The sequence below is a fragment of the Marmota marmota genome, unplaced genomic scaffold (assembly GCF_001458135.2).
Source record: "Marmota marmota marmota unplaced genomic scaffold, marMar, whole genome shotgun sequence".
Taxonomy (NCBI): domain Eukaryota; kingdom Metazoa; phylum Chordata; class Mammalia; order Rodentia; family Sciuridae; genus Marmota; species Marmota marmota.
In genome coordinates this window covers 4,186,274-4,201,256 of record NW_026000142.1, presented here as the reverse complement: position 1 = coordinate 4,201,256, position 14,983 = coordinate 4,186,274, and the positions used below count along the sequence as shown (strand labels likewise).

General features: G+C 32.9%; 1 protein-coding gene and 1 long non-coding RNA gene across 2 annotated transcripts in view; one reads left to right on the top strand and one right to left on the bottom strand.

Annotated features, from left to right (window-relative positions):
* The window catches only part of Glcci1 (glucocorticoid induced 1), an 84,784-nt gene extending 69,995 nt beyond the window's left edge, over positions 1-14,789 (bottom strand). Inside the window, exon 1 of the mRNA XM_048785986.1 lies at positions 14,767-14,789. The gene's annotated coding sequence lies outside the window, so the exon portion shown is untranslated. The remainder of the gene's footprint in view (positions 1-14,766) is intronic.
* LOC125611366 overlaps positions 14,390-14,983 on the top strand; it is a 22,301-nt gene continuing 21,707 nt past the window's right edge. The window contains exon 1 of the long non-coding RNA XR_007341521.1: positions 14,390-14,908. This is a non-coding gene — a long non-coding RNA (uncharacterized LOC125611366). The remainder of the gene's footprint in view (positions 14,909-14,983) is intronic.

Here is a 14,983-nt window from a genome sequence, read left to right as displayed (position 1 = left end):
TCCAGATGTACTACAGGCTTATTTCAATGTGGGAGGAAAATAAAACCACACCAACCCAATTATACAAAAAAGATGGCTCAAATCAATTTTTTCCCTTTCTCTACCTCTTCACCTCTAATTAATTTTTTAATTCTTTTTATGTAGTTTGAGATAGGACAAGAACTGAACAATGTGTTCAGAGCATTATAAATAATGCAGTTCACTTATTTTTCATGGAAATGTCCCATCATTCACTTCTATCTGCCTCACCTTCCACCTATATTTTAACTATTCTAGTTTCACTTAAGAATGATAGGAAAGAAAAATTTTCCAATAAAAATTCATTTACTATTCATTTAATGATTAATGCAAGACTTAGCTACCAGAAGAAGGACTCCTTAAAAGCAAGGTTTTTGTCTATAACAAAAGCAAGGTTTTTTCTATAACACATACAACATCTACTCAATAAACTTGTTGAATTTATAGATACTACATACTGAGTCTCTCCATTCAAAACTAAAAATTGCCAGGTATATATTCTGGACCTCTTTATTAAAAAGCAGATTTCCTGGAAGAGCTGCAAATAGAATAGCTCTATATTTCTCTTTAACAATCTTTATGAGGTCATAAAAAATCACTGTGAAAAAAATTTGAATTCATTCTATTGTCCTCATTTATATAAAGAATCATGTTTCTATGCTCAAATATTTCACAAACAGGTAATTAGAGCAGGTTCATGTGATACAGAACTCTCCATACAGCATGTGCCCAATTAATATGTTTATATAAAATAACATGACAACCTAGCAAAGACACTAAATTTCTTGTCCTTGCCAAGTACACATGGTCTTATTTGCACAGGGCTGCTATTGCTTAAAACATCTTCAAACTACTTTGAAGATGATTTTTAAAATTTTAATCAGTAAGTAGTTATAAAATCTTTAGTTGGTGATAACCAATTATATCCAAATAAATACATTCCACCAAGATCATACAATCAAACTTAATGGAGTATCTCCTGCATACTGACAGATTTCAGTGTTAGTTCAGGCTTTAGAATTAGGAGGCATTTGGAGATTAGGTACTGCATTCTCACATCATTCAATTTTATTGAAAACTAGCACTTTTTCTCAGGTAAAGGATTTATACCATTTCCTCCCTCTTTAAAGAAAACTCTTATTCTCTGGGTATTATTCTCAGCTAAATATCACAAGAAAAATAATCTAACTGAACTAATTCATTTGAAGATAGTCTCAAGGGTATCCTTTCAGAGAGAACTGTACTTAAAAAATAATAATTGTCAACTTGAAAGAATCTTTAATTAGTAAAATTTCAGGCAGAGTGATAAAATGTAATCAAAACATTCAGGTAGAGAAATATATTTGGCAGGCAGTGAGATCCTTATACCAGAATTTCTACCCTTGAAAGGCTGACATTTTAGTTTAAGTACCTTAAATAGCTATACAATATAAAGATGTAAATATAATACTTTGAATATTCAGAGGAAGTAACAACTATCTATACCTGGAACGTTTTTCACAAAGAAGGATGATAAATGAAAGTTGTATGCAAAGAGCAACTGTGGGATTTTTAGGCAAAGAAGTCTACATACTGGAAACAGATATCCCTCATAGGGAACATGTATTCAAAGCACAGAGCTAAAAAAGTCAACAGTACCTTTAACAAAAAGTAAGTTCAGTTTGGAAGAAGACACGATACCCACTGGAGGATATTAAGATAAGTCTTTTATGTCAAGCTAAAAATGTTGGAATTTACCCTTTATTGCCCAGGAACCAACAGAAATTTTTCATCAAAATCAGGTTTTTTTTCTTTCCTAAAGAAAGACTACTTGTAGCAATAAAATGGCTAACTTAAAGATGGGAGACTAATGGCATGGAAAAAGAATCAATTCCAACAGTCCAAGAAATAAGTGATAATTACAACATGGAAGAGATGGCCCAGATTCAGGAGATAATTCTAAATAGATAGAAGATACCATGACTTGTCAAATGAATAAAAAAAGGCGGGGGGTGGGAGGAAGGAGAGAGAAAATAAGGATTATGGTGGCAGGAAATAAGAACTCACTCAATACAATGATGCTCTGGGTCTGAATATCTTATAACCTAGGTGGTGTCCATAGCAGCAATAAACTAAAGAAATCATTTTCATACTGAATCCTAGTTTAAACTTATACAGAGTAAAATTTGTTAATAAGTTATTTGTTTTCTTCTCTCAGCATAGAAAAATACACTAGGCCACTTTTTCAAACCATATAAGCTCAACATGAATTCCCATACTAAGGAAGTATGATATATTCTCTGCGAAACACAAGTCCAACAAGATAAAAAGCACGAATAAAACATCCAAAGTCAGTTATTATGACATTTTAAAATATTTAGACCTGTAAGTTTATAGAATATAAGGATTTTGTTTTAATTTGTTGTAAAAATTATGAGAATAAACATGGTCAGAAGAAATACAGTGACTACACTTTTCAATGCTTGTTTCAATTCTAACTTTGAGCATAATATTGTGCTTAAAAATTACAAAGTCAATCCCAACTGAGAAAATTACATATCTGTTAAGAAGTTTAAACGATAGGTAACTAGACCATCATATCAAACTATGTTAGATGATTCCAAAAAGGGAATTTATATTTAAATTTAAACTGACTTGATTTTTTCCCCAAACCACATAACAAACTTATTTCTTACTAAATATCCTTTAAGTAAAAGGTTCTGTCAAGGAATTTGGCATTCAACATGCTTCCATGAAGGAAATATAACTGTAATACTATAAATAGTAATTTTTCCCATAATCACAAGAAGTCCTTCAAAACTGTGTCTACTTGGAATTCAATTGGTTTTATCTTATATAAGGTGAGCAAAATCCCTAAGTACCACTCAGTATATTAAAATTATTTAAAAGTATTACAAAAAGATGTCCATGAACTACTTCCCTCTATAGACAAAGTATCAGGAGCCAGTGATTCATGTTTTCAGAGAAAGGAATGTGAACTTCAGTTCTCTTTGTCTCACATACACACAAAGTGAACCTACAAGAGAACACACATCAATTGGCCTTATAGGTGTATTGATATACAGGAACTTCATATGTTAAAGTCAGCCTTAGGAATATATAATTGTAAATAAAAGCACAATCCACAGCATTAATACTATATCGAGTTTAATTATGCTTACTTATTGCTTTGTCTTCCTGACATTTTCATAAGAGTACAGGGTTTTGTGAAAGTTTTTCATAAGGTAGGAATACTTCTGTAAAACTGGTTAGGAACAGTTTGCTAGAAAGTTATAACTCAACCAATGCTTTTTCTTCTTCTTCTTTTTTTTAATAAGGACAAATATTGCAGAAAAGGCCTCAGAATATTTATCTAACATAAATATAATATACTATATTAGTATAATATTAGTATAATATAATCACATATTTTTTTCACAGAGACATAAAATCTTTAGTACATGAGTCCTCTTCCTTTTAAAAGTTATTTGAATTCCAAATTTGTTTAGAATTCTAAAACTCATAGAAAGGAAATGGAAAACATTTATTTATGCTCAGTTCTAACACCTTCTTAGGATACTGTTAATTTGCTAAATGTCAGAACATTTTATTCAGCAATGACAAATTACAATATTCAGTAATATGTTTTTATCACCTGAGATGATTGAACTTTAACCTTGAATAACTGACTTCTTAAAAAGTTTTGGTAAATAACATTCTGGGAAATTGAATTATTTTATTTGTACCAAAGATAGGCATTGTGTAAAGCAAATAGTCACCCTGAAATTTGCATTACAGTTTAAATTTTACATTATAATAAGGTACAAAGGGAATATGTAATTCACATTCTCTTTACAAGCTTAGTATAATATAATCATGACCTTTAGGAGAAACTATAAAAACGTCTAAATTCAAAAGCCCATCAAATTTTGGGAATGATTTGAGTTACTCTAATTATATTAAGAAGCTGATTCCATGGAGCTTCACCAGGCCAAAATTCACTTGACAGAATTCTAAATGTAACTTAGACACTCTTTGTGCAGAAATCTATCTTCCATCTTTAAAAATGTGGACTATTCTGACATAATTTATCTTTGACCCAGCCCATCTCCATCAGCAAAAGAACCTGTACTATACAAAGGTCTAAACTGGTGCTTTTAGAAGCTTGTACACTAACACTGAAAGACAGGCCCTAAACAAAGATAAAAAGCCATTAGTTATATAAATGACTAAGCATTCTAGAAAATGGGTGATATAAGTATAATCCATTAATTTCAACCTCTGTCACATATTTATAGGACAGCATGACCTAACAATCACTGTTGAGTGATTTAAATACAGTATGTACAAACTTGTGCTCTTTCCATGTGTGTGTGTGTGTATTTACACACAAGTGTAAACACCTAAATCCCCACCCCACACACACATACATATATATCTCAAGGAGAAACCGCTATATAAACCCTATGTAAGGATTTAAACAAATATTTACTGCAGGATAATATAAGTACTAGAAACTGTATGACAGATGCTAAATGCTAAAAATGACACGTGTCATTAGATGAAGCAAACACATCTACCCAAATTATCTTGAACAGAATTATAAAAACAATAGATGAGTTTAACGTAAATGAAAGTCATAACTAAACTTCCAAGGCCTTTCAAACAGTTGTATTAACTACAGAATAATACAGTGGGTCAAGTATTCAAAGATTCCATGACTGTACTATAATATTACTTTCTCAAACATTTTGAGGAATTTTAAGAAGTGAATAATATTTTTAAATAAATAAAACAATAATAATTTATATCATTACTTTTCCTACTTGTTCCTATTTCCTAAAATTCCTATGTACAATTTAAAATGACTTCTTATATGGTTATATTCAAGGGCCAGAAACTTCTTTTCCATGTTCCAAGTGCAACATTAAAAAAAAAAAAGAAAGAAAAAAGACACACAAAATATGATTCATCTAACATCTACTTCTTTTATCATAAGATTTAAGTGTAACATTTCTTCCTTTAAATAGAAATATTGGCACAAAGATGTTAATTATTTGATCACTTGGCATAGTACAAAATAAAATATGGCACTGTCCAAAAGATTAAATCAAATAGTAATGCTAAATGTTATAATACTAGTATTTCTTTAAAAACTAAAAGTGGACAAAAATAAATATAGGTAAACTCTGATTATAATAGGGTAAAATAAGTCACTATGCTAAGCTATCAAGTAAATGGTAATATAACACATGATATACTTACTACTTTCCATTCTAACGTAGTGATAACAGATATTCAGCCAGAGCCAAGCCCTACACATTTCAACAGCCTCTCAGAACATCACTAAGTTTTACTATGCAATATTACTACATAAGAAACCACATTGAACAATACAGTTCAGACTTCTATAGCAGTGGGTATGTATATGTGTTCAGAGACAGAAGGGTCAGTGACATCATCCTAAGCCAAACACAACAGAATATATACAAAAATATTCTACATGTAATATAGAAGCCATAGAATGAAGCTATTCTAAGATTTAATAAAAGAAAAAAAAAATATATATATATATATACATACGTATACACATACAGGGTGGCAACTTTAAAATAGAAAACCAAAAAGCTCAAGTTAACTCAGAGAGGTAAGCATAAAACCATAATAATTCACAAATGATTCTCTAAAGCTCAGAGAGAATACTGAATCAAACTAAGGCAGAATTTTAATGATTAACCATACAAATGTGAGCACTCCACTTGCACAAAGTATGTTTTAAAAGTCAAACGGCATGTGGTAGGGGTTTAATAAATATTAAAGAGGTGGAAAATCCCTTTGCTTTACTAACCAGGGTATTGTCAACAAGTACAATACCTGGCGGAAACATTACTTGACTGAAGTTATCACTGGAATTTAAGCTATACTAAAAGGCTTACTTGAACATAGCATATGGATATATGTTATCCAAAAAGATAAAAAGTAAGCAAATGTGGTCAATCGAATAAGGTGTTTTTAATAATGGGTTGTTTCTGGCATAAAATGTATTAAAACAATTTCAAAATAAGTTTTTTTAATAAGCTATCTGATCAAAATGTTGCAGAATATTTAGGTTTTTTTTTCAAAATCCTAATTTCTCAGTTTAAATCCCCAATTTCACAATACTATAATAAACTGTGTTTATTAATATTTGTTAGCGCCATTTAGTAAGTACTAGACCCTTAAAGGATTTGACTAGAATCAGGAAAAGTACAGTTGATACTTTCTAGGGGTGAAACTATCAAATAACCCAAAATTACTTTAGAAGAAACAATGTTGTCACATAACTTTAAAAGATACTATGAATATATTTTGTTTATATACCACCAGCAAATATATAAACAAGCCCATATTTTATTATGATCTTTTTGTACCATCTTTTTATATCTTCATGTAAGGCTCATTTCACAGATTTACATGAGAATAGAATAATTTGTGTGGCTAGACCTGATGCAATCCTGAGCAAAAACTAACTTCTACTAGTTTTTATTATCTTCTAAGATACCAATATTACTTAACCAATTCAACTTGTAAACAGACCAATATATTTAACAAGTAAAAATAATTATAGAAGAAATGTCATGAGAAACTTTAACTACCACATAGACTCTAAATAAAATGATTTTAAATTTCTTAATAAAAATACATTTTCTAATGTTATTTATGAAGGGTCTCATTTCCACATTCAGACTAGCTTAATAGTAAGCACAAACAACACTCACAAAAAATGCCCAAATATTTTTATGAAAAAAATTGAGATTAAAATTTATTTTCTATATTACATCAGCAAACCTAGAAAAGAGTTAATTAGATATAAATCAAACTGTTTTTTAAGGTAGTATGCCTTACTTTGCTATGGCAGAGCTATATAAAAGATACTATTTTAAATATCACTGAAATATTAAGGGTGAGCCAGGTAAAGTGGCACACATCTGTAAGTCCCAGAACTCAGGAGGCTGAGGTGAAAAAAATCATTTGGGTACAGGAGTTTTAGACCAGCCTGGACAACATCATGAGACTCCCATCTCAATAAATAAATAAATAAATAAATATCAATAGATGACAAAAATAATCATATTCCTGGAGGTGAATGGAAACTTATGATACTTTATTATAAATAGGCAGATCTTTTTTCAAGGTTTACAAACTCCACACAAATTTTAGGGTTATACGAAATAAATTTTTTAGTTTTTTAATTAATGATAAACTGATAAGTTAATAAGGTGGTATGTCCTTTAAGGACAAAGGGAAGAATGTCTATTAATGACACAGTAAGGTTTCATATGCTATGCCATTCTTATATGCATACCTGGGGCCTCAATTACTGGAGACACACACAGCTATTTTAATTCCATGGTCCCTAAAGTATAGTTCTATTTAGCTTTCTTCACCCAAGTCTCCAAAGCTATTTTTAGCCTATGTCTTCACTGAAAAGGCAGTGAAGTTACCCACTGTGTATGCTTTCCTGCCCCATAACTAAACAGATTCCAAAAGAAAACTTCAGCTATCTAGAAGTCGGGCCTTAGCATTCACAAGGCACTCTGTACCCTCTGTGTATACTGCCTGTCTTTTAGCCAAGATTACTTAACTTTAAGGACCTTATTTCTTCCTCTATGAAGAGGTTAATAAAAGCAACCCTATGGTGAGTTCTAATGAAGGTTAGTAAATGACATAAAAGTTCAATAACTAATTTTATTAAGAATCATCAAGTATAATAAAATTTCTTTTCATTTCACCAATAATCTTTTCCTTACCCAGCCCAAATCTTAACTATTCCTACCCACCTAACTTTATTTAAAAGATAAAATAAGATGCAAAGAGTCAGTGACTTGTTCAAAGTCAAAGGTTAAAACTGAAAGTAGAACCCAGGTCTCTTAACTCCAAATCTAGTATTTTTCAGTATACCTTTCTGTTCTAAGACACTTTCATGGAACCATTTGGAAAATAATTACTTTGGACTTTGATTTGGTCATTAATTCTAGAGGAAAAAAAAAAGCCAAGTCATATTATCAAGGAATAATGTAGTCACTTTTTTCATTCTACCTTCATTGGAAAAAACGAATAATCTCCAAAATAAAATTTCAGAATCAGTTATAGCACAATTCTAGTTAGTCAATAACCAGTCATACAATATTCAATACCACTAAAGTACTCATTTTATCAGGTATACAATAGATATTAATAAAGCTAATTAAACCACAAAGAGTTCATTTATATCTTTTTGATTCTGCTCAAGAAAAGCAGAACTGTTTTCTTTGGCAGCATATCGATAACTTTTCAATAATATAAAAGGCAAAATCAGCAAATGGACTATTTACAAAACTTTTCTAATGGACATACTAGAAAAAATAAGGAACTATTACTGTTAATAGGTATTCAGTTTTCAGTAATATTCAGCAGCAAGTTATAGCAGTTTTTACTATTTTGTTATGAAACACATCTAGGTGATTGGTGGATTTCTTCACAATTCTAATAGCTTGGCAGACAATCCTGGACACTAATCTTGCCACACAATCACGGGCTTCATTGGTTTAACTCATCCTTATTTTTGGCAAGTCATTATTAAGGTGCACTAGGATGACATTTGATTATGTTGTATAAAGTTCAAACCCACAATATGCATAAGTAACCATCATTTCTTAGGAAGGTTGAATCAACTCAGCTCTGGGCACAAAGATAATCACTTGTGACTAGTAATGTTTAGTGATTCCTGACATGAGTTTATCATAAATATAACTTTTATTTACTAAAGGAGAAAAGTTCTTCTGCTCACTATATTCAAAGACAGCACAGATTCTGGTTACCTATAAGCGGGGCCAGACACAATCAAGTTCACATTGAGCCCTCAGGAAAAAGCATGTACATATGCACACATGCTCATTTTCTCTTTATGTAAGAAACAAATGAGAAAAATAGCCAATCCTTCCATATTCTAGTTTACATTCACCAAACAATGTTTCACATTTTTAGACATTCTGAAAATGTCAAAGCATATCCAGTGCAGCATAATAGTACCATGGAAACAAAAGAAAATCCATCCATTTGTCATTTTTTAAGGTCTAAAAGCTCAGCTGATCATCAACACCAGAATTTTTTAGTTAGGTACAACAGTACAGTTTCATAGAATGAACACTGAATCCAGAATCTGAATTATAAATCTATTTTATTGCTGAATGAGAGTATGCACTGCTTGGTATATATTTAGCACTCAAATTTTTTTGTTTTGTTTTTTTTGGTTTGGGTTTTTTTGTTGTTGTTGTTTTTGTTTTTTTGCTTCTTACCTACAACCAAAGACAGCTTAAGATAGGGGAAAGTGCTTGAGGTATTCATGAATTTGCCTCCTCCTGGTATTTGCCTCAACAACACTCCCTTGAAGTAAACAGCAGTGCTCACACAGTAATGTCATGTCTGTTCCTTGTAAAATGAAATACTAGAAGAGTACTTTTCTAGAATTTGTTCATAAGTAAAATCCTTAGATTTTTCAGAATTACTGATAATCCATTATACTTTGTTTTGCAAAACAAAGAATAGCTGGATGATGAGTGAAGTCACAGTCATTTTCAGGGATCCAGAAGAAGGGTAAATACGGGAAAGACAGGTGGCTTCTGGTACTTCATCAGTTCCCCAGACTTTCTATACCTAGAGATGAGTAGTGTTCTCTTTCTTCTGCTTGCTTTTGGCAAACCAGTTAGATATCAGAATACACAAATAAGGTCAGCCTCTTGTCAAAATAATTAAATAGTGTACAGGACAGAAAAGAGTGTCAATGATTTGTTCTTAGACATTTATTAGTAAGAGCACAAAATTATATACTGAAAACAAAAGACTAACAAGACTCAGGACAGCTACTGTAGAAAAGCCTATTTGGGTGGTATCTGGGAATTCTAAGTTCTGGAGAAAAGATCAAACTAAAATTAAGAAAAATAAAGTTTTTAGCATATACTCTTAGGCAGATTATTAGCTCCATGCTAACAGTTTGGTAAAATAGGCATTTAGGATTTAAATTTCAAACTTAAGGAAAACTCTTGCCTATCTGTTGAACACTGTCATTTATTTCCATTTTATTCATGGCAAAGGGACCAATTACTCCCTTGTTTTCTTATTCACATGAAGTATACATTATCACAAATAAGATCAAAATTGCAAAGATATCATTATACTTCAACATTATCCCAGTATACAAATGCTAATTTGCAATAGGTCTTTGCAGAAATGTACACTACAGTGAGTGAAGTATGTTGTGTAAAAAGTACTAAAATTAATGAAATGATTTTCAGTTACACACACACACACACACACACACACAATCCTATATCTAGTTAAAAATTAAGGTGCTTTTATACACCACAGACATTCAGTATTCAATATGCTTAGAGTAATAGAGGAATACAATATTTAAACATAACATAGTATATTGATAAATTCACTTGTCTATTTGGCTATTCACTTATTGATCTGGAAATTTTATGCACCATGAATTAAGTAATGGGAAGAATTAGATCCATAAATAATGACTATTGTTGCTATTTAGCATAGTTCTCAGAGGCTGAAAACCTTTCCCCAAAATCAGTATTTGAAATCTGTTATTATAGAAAAAGCTAAAATTTACACATATTTCCACTCTAATACAGCAAAGCTTTGAAAAATTTTCCTTTAAATACTATTTTAAAACCTCATCTTAAAAGGGGGAGGAGAGACTTTAATATCCAAGAATATCAGTCTAAGAATAAACTTTACAAGAAGAGAATATGACTATCTCTAAAGAGAGGAAAAAATCACTAAAAAATGTTTGCATTACACAACTGAGCCCAGCATAAAAATGACTGAAAAAGAGGGATTTAATGAAAAGGATAAAAAACTGAAAGTGGACTAATTAAAACACAAAGACATACATACATGGCACACAGTCACCATTATATACTGGCTTGGCTTTACATTATCTTTGAAAATAAAACCATAATTTCTGTATGTATAAACAATGAGGTTTTCAAGGTATTATGAAAAATTCTAATCAAATTTCACTCTATAGAGTATTAGGTCAAAATAAATCTGATATGTTAAATCAGAAACCAACACATGCTATTTTTCACAGGAGGAGCTATGTAAGTTTCAAGTTTTTTCATATTTTTGTTACTAGATTCAATGCATCTGAAATATGCAATATTCTCCAATCTGAGGTTCTCTGATGCAACTGTTTTTACATACTTCAGAATTTATAATTCATCCCAATACTCAATCTTTACTAAAAAACCACAAGAGGATCTGTACTTGCTACTTACTATCTCACACAGTAAAATTGGATTTCTTCTGTGTTTAAATCCATGGGTTTTGCTCAATGAGGTTTCAGAAAGAGGCAACTTTATTATATTTTCTTTTGGTTGTTACTAATGCTTTTAAAGATCATTAATTTTAACATTAACATTCTGCTGTAGTCTCATTTGAGCTGTTCTATTTATCTCAAAGGTAGACTTTATGTATTACCATTACAAAAAATAACTATTTGCATAATACTTTATGATTTTACATCTATTACAAACACATCACAGGGAGTCTGAAGACGCATTCAGCAGCTTGTCATTCACCACTTCAAGACCCTTCAGAACCAAACAAGGGGGAGGGTGACATTTTGTTAATGGCAGAAGTACAGAAATGAACATAAATAACAAACCTTGTAGTTTTAATAATACAAAAGAAAGAAAAAATACAAACAAATTGAGGATGATCCATGAGCATAAACAAAACAGTTTCAATTTGTAAAACTCCATGTCTTCTAGATAGAGCAAGATCTTTGCCAATTTATGCATCTTCTGTTATGATACCCATTTAAGCTATCTAGGACTATGCCATGTAACTAAAGAAAATTAATCTTTTTGCTGGGTTTTATAATTAACATGATATTATCGTTGCTCCTATTTATAGATGTCAGCTTTTCCTCAGCTTTGTGAAATAATCTGAATATCAATTCTCTACCAGTCTAGCCTTAACCCTATAAATAGGTATACTACAAATGTTTAAGAGAAAAATAATGACATAATGTGTTTAGAGATTATGTTGTTTCATAATTTCTTTTTGGTAAAAGAAGTAGAGAAAACTCTGTAAAGCCTCTATTTTTCTTCCATAACCATCACTCCAGATAAAATGCACAAAATAATGAAAGCTCAGTTGTCGTTTCTAATCCAAATGCCCACAGCACTTGGAAGGTTTCTATAAACAATATGACTCTATAGGAAATACATATCCCCTAAGCCACCATTTACTTAATATTTTTAAATGTAGCTTCAAAGCACAGTGCAATACTACTATCAAACACACACACTGTGAAATGTACAGAAAAGGAAGGGGGTCGAGAGAGAGGAAGAAATGGAGCACGTTGTTGTTTTTCATTCATGCAGTATAGTGATGTCAGTGTCTGCAGCAGTAGTGGCAGCGGCAAGAACCCTGACCAGCAGAGGCTAAAATCTACTGAAGTCAGAATCTTGCAGAATTCAAAAGAAAATGAGTGTTGAAAATTATATCAACTCATAACATGGATTTTAAATGGCTAAATAGGATAGAATACTTGTGTAGTTTTAATATAGGTAGAAACAAGGCAGGATGTGGACAAGTAACATAGAGGTAATATAATCAAGGAACTAAGGACACAGGAGCCTGCATTCAAAATCACTTCAATGGAAGAAGCTGACAAAACCACCTGGTGTTAAGAACAGCAGAAAAACATCTCTAGCAGAGAAAGCCTTTCAATTCCCAGCACAAGCTTTGACACTGCAAATCTGTCTAGTGCCCAACCAGACTCAGAAAAGTGTTTTCATCATGATTGCATTAAAATTGCATTAAACTTGGATGTACCATGCTACAACAAAGGGGAGCGTTTAAGCTTGATCACAAGTTTCATTAAAACTTCTTGATGATGGGGCATGTAATTTCCTAAACCATTAGGGCTTTTGAAGGATGCAGAAAAACAAGTTGTACTATTATCTGTTGTAATATGTTACTGTTTATCAACAAAAGGAAAGGAGATACTAGATGGCCATTAGAATGTTGCAGGAATTGCCAAAACTTCTCTTACTCTGGCCCCCAAATCCTCTGTACACAATCTGTAACATTATTTTATGCTTTTTACATTAGTCCCTAAAAGAAAATCCCAAAACTCAATTTATGCATTGTTAAAGCTAAATCACGAAAAATGTATTTAACTGCCTTCTTTTCTTTCTTTCTACTACCTCTCATTTAATACAGATCTAGAAAATGTGCAAAGGAGTTGCATATGGCATTAATCTGTTGGAAAATGGTGGTCTTTTCTATAAAATACAGCCAAAGATGTGTGTTCAGTTGTGGTCATTATTAGGGAGATCACGTTGTTTTCATTCATTCATTCAGGATTTGCTGGAGGATGTCAGTTTCTGCAGCAGCTGGCTTGACCTGGGGGAGGAGTGGGGGAGCAAATTCCTCCTGGTGCATACAGATTACAGGATGTATTCCTTGGAGCTCATGTACTTATCCCATTGCACTACATCCTACACTGGGGCTCACCATCAAGTGGTCTGAAAACAAGTGCCTTGGCAACATGCAAATTATACAGGTCTGAAATATTAAAACTAAAAACACCAAAACTGATCTATCATAACAAAATCGCTTTTCTAACACTAACACTTTCATCAAGAAAACTCCATTTTAAAAATTCCACATACCACATAAACATTGCACAGAACTTGACAGTGTTTCCCCTCCAAGCAGAGATTTTTCCACTCAGTATGATCCCTTCCCTCCACAATGCAGCAGCAGCAGCAGCAACTGTAGCCCTTAACTGGTGCCTAATAATATTAGCTACTTCACTCTCCCTTATGGGCTTTAAGTCCCTGTTTTGGCTTATCTTTTTCTCCCCCAGGACTCAACTAGATCATGCACTTCGTCCCTAGACATAAACAAAACAAAACCAAAACAGAAAACATTATGGGAAGCCCACAACATCCACTAGCTCATCATTACCTCTGACATCTAACAAAAAAGAAACTTGAGATCTTTACACAGCTCAACTGAACTGTTAAGTGTACTTAAAAATGAACAGAAAAGGTGAACACATTCCACAAACAGGTTTTTAGAAATTTATCGTGAAAACTATGAGTTTGGCATAAACCGTTTCAAGGGGCAGTTGTGCTCTGATGCATGACTATATAAAGTAGAGGAGAGAGATTGCAAAGAAAAAAAAAAAAAAACCTATACAATTGCACAGCCCAAACTGTCTTCTTTACACAGCCTTATAACGCCACTACTTCTCCGGAAATGGAATAAGTATATACACATATCCATATGTATATATACACATATGTATGTATATACGCGTGTGTGTGTCTCGATAGTTACAGGCACATTTTACACACACAAACCCACACTCTCACATATATCCTGGTAGTTACAGTCACGTTAGGAACTTCATAGGAAAGCACAAAGAGACTGCCGAGATTACAACTACCAGCCACCTTATCCGCAGTTGGAGAGTTTATGTGCGTGTTTTAAGTGTTTCGCCCAGCTCTTCCTTACCCGGTTACAAACAGCACACACACGGGAGAGAGAACTAATCAGCTCTTAAACTGAAAAACCTTTCGACGCAGGCGAGTGATGGAAGATAAAATCTGAGGGGCGACATGAGGGTCAAATAAAAGTTGCTTTTCAGTTCGCTCCTCCAAGCCCCGCAGCGACCGCAGGGGGGTGAGATTCCCAAAGCCACTTTCACACCTTCAATAATGCACTAGCAAAGAGAAGCCCGGAGAGGCTGAAGTTTCCACGGAGGACACCATCGGGGAGACGCAGCCCGGGAGGACAGGAGGATTGGGCTCGCTACCTCTGCACACCGGCGAGCCGGGGCTCCGTCTCTCAGGTGAGCTGCTCCTCCGGTGGCTCTCAGGGGACCGTCTCGGGCGGCCCTTGGCCCGCGGCGCCTGCTCGGCAGGGG